This window comes from Mchenga conophoros, linkage group LG7 (genome assembly GCF_057382185.1).
Source record: "Mchenga conophoros isolate Kocher_MC1m ecotype Shallow Benthic linkage group LG7, M_conophoros_male_GT1.1, whole genome shotgun sequence".
Taxonomy (NCBI): Eukaryota; Metazoa; Chordata; class Actinopteri; order Cichliformes; family Cichlidae; genus Mchenga; species Mchenga conophoros.
In genome coordinates, this window is record NC_140532.1 from 64,828,011 (window position 1) to 64,835,550 (window position 7,540).

Genomic DNA, 7,540 nt, shown 5'->3' on the forward strand with positions numbered 1-7,540 from the left:
TAAGGGGCACTGTCGATTTTCAGAAAAATCAAAGGATTGATTTTAAGTGTGCCGTATTTTCCAAAATAACGACGGCCCGCTAGCATGCTCTACCAAAAATAGTGCTTTGTTGTATATCTGATGGACGAAAGCTAAACCAGTTCCACACCAGTGAAGTTGCAGCATTTTCACAAACCAATTCTGGTTCATCCGTTTCATTCAACGATCCGCTTTCGCCCTTCTCATTCTCCGCCATGCTTTTTCCGCCATGTGCGTATGAAAACAAAGGCACTGCTCATGCGCGTTTTACCCATATTCTATTGCGATATTTCATTTTCTTATCATTGCCCAACATTATACCGGTATTACCGTGAACGGTATGATATGGCCCAGCCCTAGTGGGCAGGAAAATGGGAGAGGGTTTGGAAAAGAAATAGAACTGGGTGTCATCTGCATAAAAGTGAAACTGAATATTATATTCCCTAAAATACTGCAGAGATAGGAGATAAATAATAAAGAGAAAACCCCTGGGGCACACCCCAATTAACTGAAGTAGAGTGAACCATGAGAGAGGGTGTCACAAGAGCTGTTTTTGTACTATGGAAAGAATGGAGACCAGAATGAAGATGTTCATATCGTGAGCAAGAAGTGGGAGGGAAAGTCCATCAAGAGTAGTGGGCAGTGAAACAAGTTACTTTACCTTACTAATTGTCATGGTTCTGGGTCCTTTTGACTCAGCATTTTATGTTTCTTGTGTTTTTATGACCTTTTGTGTTATGGTTTATTATTCTTAGTGGTAATCCTGAGTTTATTCTGTGTTAAGCTTTGTACATTTAGGCTCCCCTCGTCTCTTTGCTCTCTGTGTCCCCGTCTGTGCATCTGTGTTTATATAGTTGTTTGAGTTCTTGTGCCTTGTTTTCCCTCCTTGTGTTTTATTCCATCACGTTTGTCAGCATATCCCTCCGTTCTGTGTTGCGTTCTCCCTCACGGCTGTGTTTCTCCCTGTGGATTTAGATTCTTAGGTTTTTCCAGTTTAGTTTTGTATTGTTTTGCATCGAGCAACAAAACTGGGGTTTTTGAGTTCACGTCCTACATCTAAGTCTGCATTTAGGTCCTCTTCCTGCCTGCACACAGCCGGATCATGACACTAATGTTCTGTGTGATTTAGAGAAAATCCAAAACAAATTCAAACTCAAATTCTTGTTTCTTTTAAGCCATTAAGAAATTGATTCTGTATAATCATTTCAAACTGGAAAAAGAACAATTCAAGGAATTCATTAAAAACTAAAGTTACCAGAACATTCATGAGTGGATATTCTTCATTTTGACCACAACTTCTAATCTAACTGGTGTTGAGAGGGTACAAATATACATTTGGCAACAACACACAAAGACATTTTTTTAAATCTATCTAAGAACACCAATTCATAAATGTCTGAAAAGCACAAACACACATCAAATTGAAAGTATTCTGCAGTTTTTAGTGATGGACACTATGTGTATACTGCTCAAGACTGGGGTTTCTTTTTTTCTTCTTTCCTTTAGTCATACTGGCTCAACAAAAGTGTCATTAGAACCACTTCCTGAGATACGGTCCACAGGTCTGTACACCTGTACGAGCTGCAGTTTGTTAACGCTGACAAACAAATGGATTAATGAAAAATACTGCAGCTGCTTCCTGAGCATATCCTGAGTTCATTCCCGTGTGCCATATATCAATTCTCCCCCAGCTCAGCTCCTTTTCCTACCTAGTATTTATCATGTTGTTATGTAATTTTACCAGTCATACTACCAAAACAAAATAATGTAATTGAATGTGTTGCTCTGGTTTTTGTGCCTGTGAGCTGTATTATAAAATCTCCAAAAAGTGCCAAAGTACTGATTGCCTCAAATGTCACATAGAAACCCATCTGGTCTAAGCTGTTTAATTTTGAGAACCACATTCGATGAATTGAATCCTAATGACGTGAATGTCACTACTTTGGCCGAGATTGAATTGCTTAACCTTTGCTGAAACCTCAGGGCTGCACCTGAGCTCACACCAGGAACCCCAGAGCTCACGTTTTGGAAGCAACTGTTGAAAAGTGGATGAAGCTCTCTTAGAGGGCTCCAGTTAAAATGATGTTTTCTTTCAGCTGCCGCAGCTTTTTGTTTTGTTTTCTTCTTTTGTTTTGTTTATTTGTTTTGCACAAATCATAACTTTACAAATAAGAAGGTAAACTAGTATGTTTTGATCTTTCCGACTGGTGTTCAGTGTTAAGCTTTAGATTAACCACCATTTCCCAAACAGAAGTCAGTGCTTTGAGTGCTCTGATAGAGTAGAAAGCGATATATGACAACACGTCCATTTGCCATTTTTCACTGATATTAACATAGCGTCTTAATCCTCTGAGGTCAGAGTCACAATAGGTGGCATACAAATACATATTTTGATTTCCTATAGTTAGGGTCAGACGTCAGAGAGTTATCACCACTGGTGACTATGGAGGTCACTGGAGTACAGTGAACTCATTGTCATGTTCAAGAAAGCACTCTAAGATGAGCCTGAGCTTTATGACACGGTTATCAGGATAATGTGCTGGTGAGTGTAGAATATCATTCAGAAAAAAGTTACATTATTAACAGATAAAACAATAATTTTGAAACAAACAGGAAATCAAAAAGTGCCTTAAAAGGATCTGGCATAATAAAAAAAACCAGCACAAGAAAATAAAGTTGGAATAACAAAACTAACATTATTATCACCATATTATTTGGTATATTAAGCATTGTGAAAAATTCCCAAATTAAATAAAAGTGACACTATGTGCTACATCCTTCTATCCTTCTATTTATTAGACGAACACAGACTGGAAAAGGAACATTTATAAAGTAAGAATAATAAAGTTAGAATGGGGCCATCTACACAGTGGAGCTGCTGAACTGTGAGACTCCATGTCATGAAGCTTCCAGCACACAGTTTCTGTGCTGATGTTATTGCCAGAGGAGGTTTGGAACTTTTGGAGTTTTTGAGTCGGCAGATTGTTGGTGACTTTTCCCTCTGTGACTTTATATGGTCTGCTACTTTGGGGCTGAGTTGCTGTGGTTCCTACACACTTTCCCTTTGCAGTAATACCACTTACAGCTGAGTGTGGAATATCACAAAGGGAAGACATTTCACAAACAGACATGTCGCAGAGGTGAAATTCTATTGCAGTACCACACAAGAACTCAGTGAGCTTCACTGACATGTTCTTTCACAAATGTTTGTAAAGACAGACACCAAAAAACATGAATTCAAAGATTAAGAGGTGTGGACCAACATTTTTGTGCATATTGAATATATTTATGAAGCTGTGGGAAGTTGGCCAGGTTTATGTTTAGTGGCATAGTTGTGTTCTGCCTCCTCACAAACAACTTTCTGTGAGCATGTGATTAGATAGAGAAAAATGTCAGCACAGAACAGAGCAGTTGTGAATGACTACAACATAACAGTGGTTAACTTAGGTAACGCATGAAAGGAATAGCTGTGGTGGAGGTGGGTTGCAAAGTGGCTTGTATATGTGTAGTAACTGTGGGCATGCTTAAACAGCTTGAAAAGGTTGTTTATTATAAGATTTATTATGAGCACTAAAACTATGGCAGATTCTTGGAATTTTATGAATACACTTTTAACGTTTAATGGAGCTCAGAACCAAATGCAGAGTCTACTTTATGCTTTGATCCCTGCTGTGCTCTGTCCTCAGTTCTTTTCAGCCAGTCTTGTCTAGTACTAAATCCTCTATTACCTCCTTCTTTCTACTGCCTTTTTAGCCCTTATGCCTCAGAAAAGAGGATAAATGATGCCGGAGAGGAAAGGGAAAATGTGAAAAGGGCTTAGAGATGAAAAAACACAGTGGGAGAGGGCTTATGTGTGAAGAGAGGAGGGGAAAAAAGCCAAGGGTAAAGAAATGCTGCAGCAGCCCCCCACATCCCTGTGATGAGGTGTGAGGATTAGCTGTATCTGAAGCAACGCCCTAGCAATGCTCTCCAAATGAGTATTATATCCTCCTCAACCGCCCACCCCCCATCCCAAGCTGGCACAAGAGCAACAGCTCATACAATGCCATGTTGTCCGGGCTGGGAGTGGAAGGGAGTCCAGCACACTGTAGGCCTCATTTCATTATCTGTAGCAGGTGGCCAGCAGCCGAGAGGAAAAAATAGGAAACTATTTGGTAGCTGCTGATATACGTATGTGTCTGACTATGTGAATCTGCATTATCTGTTTTGCAAAAGGTGAAGACCAGACTTTACAGAAAGAAATGGCAACAGCAGGTGTAAATGTAGAACCAGAATTGATTCCAGTGTTGTGTTGGAATGCATAAATAAAAAAGTCAGCTCAGGCAAACTCAGGGGTGGAACAGGTCTGTTTTATATTCATACATTCACTTTGGTTTACTTACATTTCAGTTCAGTTGGTTTTATTTATGCAGCAGCGATTCACAAGGACAGTTATCTCAGGGCTCTTTTAGGTAAAAATAAAAATCAGATCGATCCCAGTAAGCTGGTGACTGATGGCTGCAGTAATAAGGAGCACTAAAAAGTAATCATGAAGAATCATAAAAATCAACTTATTTCCAAAATCAACTGCTGGAAAAGCAGTTGAGAAAATGGATGGATGGATGGATGGATGGATGGATGGATGGATGGATGGATGGATGGATGGATGAGAGGCCACCTGACCACCTGCAGCTGTAATTGTAGACTCTCGGCCTCACTGTCCAGCACTTCCTTGGGGGCTGGATCTATTACGTAAGTTGATGTCTCCATGGTTATACACTATCTTGTCACTTCACAATGGCAGAAACTAATCTGGCTAATAGACAAAATAAAACGGAGTTTTTCTTTTTAACGAGCAAAGAAATCACAGATCCCAGAGACGTGTCCCTCTGGAAGCTCTTTACAGCAGGAACCAGAAATCAGTGGCTGATCAGGAATCAGCAGCTTTACAATGTTTTCATGTGAGCTACAGAGAATCACAGCTAGAGTAAAATCACAGGAGTTATGTTCATAAGCTGTGAATTAGATAAGCCAAAGAAGATGATGGATGGATGGATGGATGGATGGATAATTGTAATACAACCTGTGATAAGTATTATGTGATTATATTACTTGTAAGTCTGATCGAACTGACAGTGGTAAAATGACAATAGAATAGTAATGCCACAACAATTTATGTACTCATGTGTAGAAAATAAGAGACAAGCAGAGTGAGAGAGGCCACAACACAGAGAGAGAGAGATTAAGCCTTGGGCTCCTCTCAGCATTTTATAGAAATAGCTTTCCAACAAATACCAAATGTCAGAGGCCCTCAACGTAGACAGAGGCCAGAGGCAGCATTAGTGTCTTGTATGTCAGCTTGCTGGACACTCCCATTCAGTCTGTCCTTTGCTTCAGCCAAATCTTTGGCTGAGACTGCCCAACAGGATGCACAGACAGATGTATTGAAAGGCTTGTGATGGATCTAATTTCACACAAAATCAATCAGACAGTAAGCCTGCTTGCATTTCTCATCATGAACTTTAGACTGAAAAAGTTACCGAAACTGTGATTTTTATGATAGCAGACTGAGTCTGCACATGCAGTTTTTATGTGCTGGTGATCACCAGAGATGGGCAGTAACGTGTTACTTGTAACTGATCTGATTACTTTTTTCAAGTAACGAGTAAAGTAAGGGATTACTATTGCAAAATCGGTAATTAGGAACGCTGCGTTACTGCGTTACTAAAACCGTGATTTTTTTGCGAGAATGTCTCACGACAGTGACTTAAGCGAGTGCGCCGTTAGTGACAACAGCTGTGTGCAGATCAACAATGGATCACATATCGATTGTGGGAGAGAGTATGAGCATGCAGCTCAGCGTGCAGCGTGCAGTACTGACCTTATTTTGAGTTTGATTCCATAAAAAGTGACAAAAACATTAGTGTCCGTTGTGCGTGGGAAGAAAACTTTTTACAGCGAAAAAAACCCCTAAACTTCCAAGGAAGCACCGAGTGCGCTACGACGTAATGGGAAACTCACAGAGAAACTTGCGGATTCTTCCACTGACCGCGGCACACCTGCACCAGGGTAAACCTCCGCCTACCGCACTCCTGCTTTACAGGTGAAAATAGAGCAACAGGACCGCTGAGACTTTGACTTTATTTATTTTCTGCTGTGTTTTACTTGCATCTATTTGAAAGACTGAGTGTAAACACAAAAAATATTTTATTTTATGTGCTGGAATGTGCAGAAAATAGGTTTAAATGTTAAACTAATTTATTCAAGTCAGAGAATGTTGCATATAATTAAATTTTTGCTTGATGCATAAAGTTAAAAGATTAAAACTGATAAAACAAGTTAAAAAAAGAGACTTTTCCATTTGATTACATTTTGTATGATGGATTATGCAGAAAAAGTAGAATTGGGCTGAAAGATCTATCGCTTTATCACCTACTCAGGTTGTAAATCGTGTTTTTAAAAAGTAACTAAGTAACTAAGTAATTAATTACTTTTGAAAATAAGTAATCAGTAAAGTAACGGGATTACTTTTTTGGGGAAGTAATCAGTAATTAGTTGCTGATTACTTTTTTCAAGTAACTTGACCAACACTGGTGATCACTGAGATTAATGGGAATTTAGATGTTTCAAATTAACTGAGCGGAGGGGTTTCAGGTGGCTGTGGTCACACTTATTTCACACACTTATTATTTGCATTTGCAAAAATTTAGAATGGGATATTTATTCCCTCTTAAGCTAACCTGCCAACCTCTTCATTTGCTGCCTGATAACAACATGGCATTATCAATAGAGGTAGTGGCAGTCAGTATCATAATGATTCATTCAGATAAATTAAAACATAAGGTTAGAGCTTGGCAAACTGAGTACCAGAGGAACCATCCAGAAGTTAGCACTGGTCTGATTCTCTAAACAGAACTTGAGTGGCAGAGCTGGACTGGTAATCTGGCATACTGGCCATAAAAGCACTGACAGCAACCCATTCTTTCATTTTCATTACTGACACTGGATTACCCAATAAAATCTCTTAAGGCGTCCAGCCCCTTCCTTACCTTCGATGTCTACTAACGCAGCTTGCAGAAAAAGTTTAGTGATTATGAAGTGATGAAAGGTGGAAAAGGATGAAATTAAAGTATAGATATGGAGAACCACAAGAGCCACATGCATCAACATAAAGAATTCTGTGCTTAGATGGCAGGACATATTTAGGGAGGGAGAGATTAAAAGATTCAGGTCAAATGGTATACATACAAAATATGTATACATTGTATGTATTTTAGTGATCATGGTGGGCATGCTGGACCACAAATTCCAGGGCTGACTTTTTGTCATAGTCCAGCCCTGGTGAGTGAGGTTTTTCCAATGAGCATTTAGATTCAAATCAAGTCAGTTTTATTTACACAGCACCAAATCACAACAACAGTCACCTCAAGGCGCTTTATATAGTACAGTAGATCGCACAATAATACATACAGAGAAAAACCCAACAATCATATGACCCCCTATGAGCAAGCACTTTGGCGACAGTGGGAAGGAAAAACTCCCT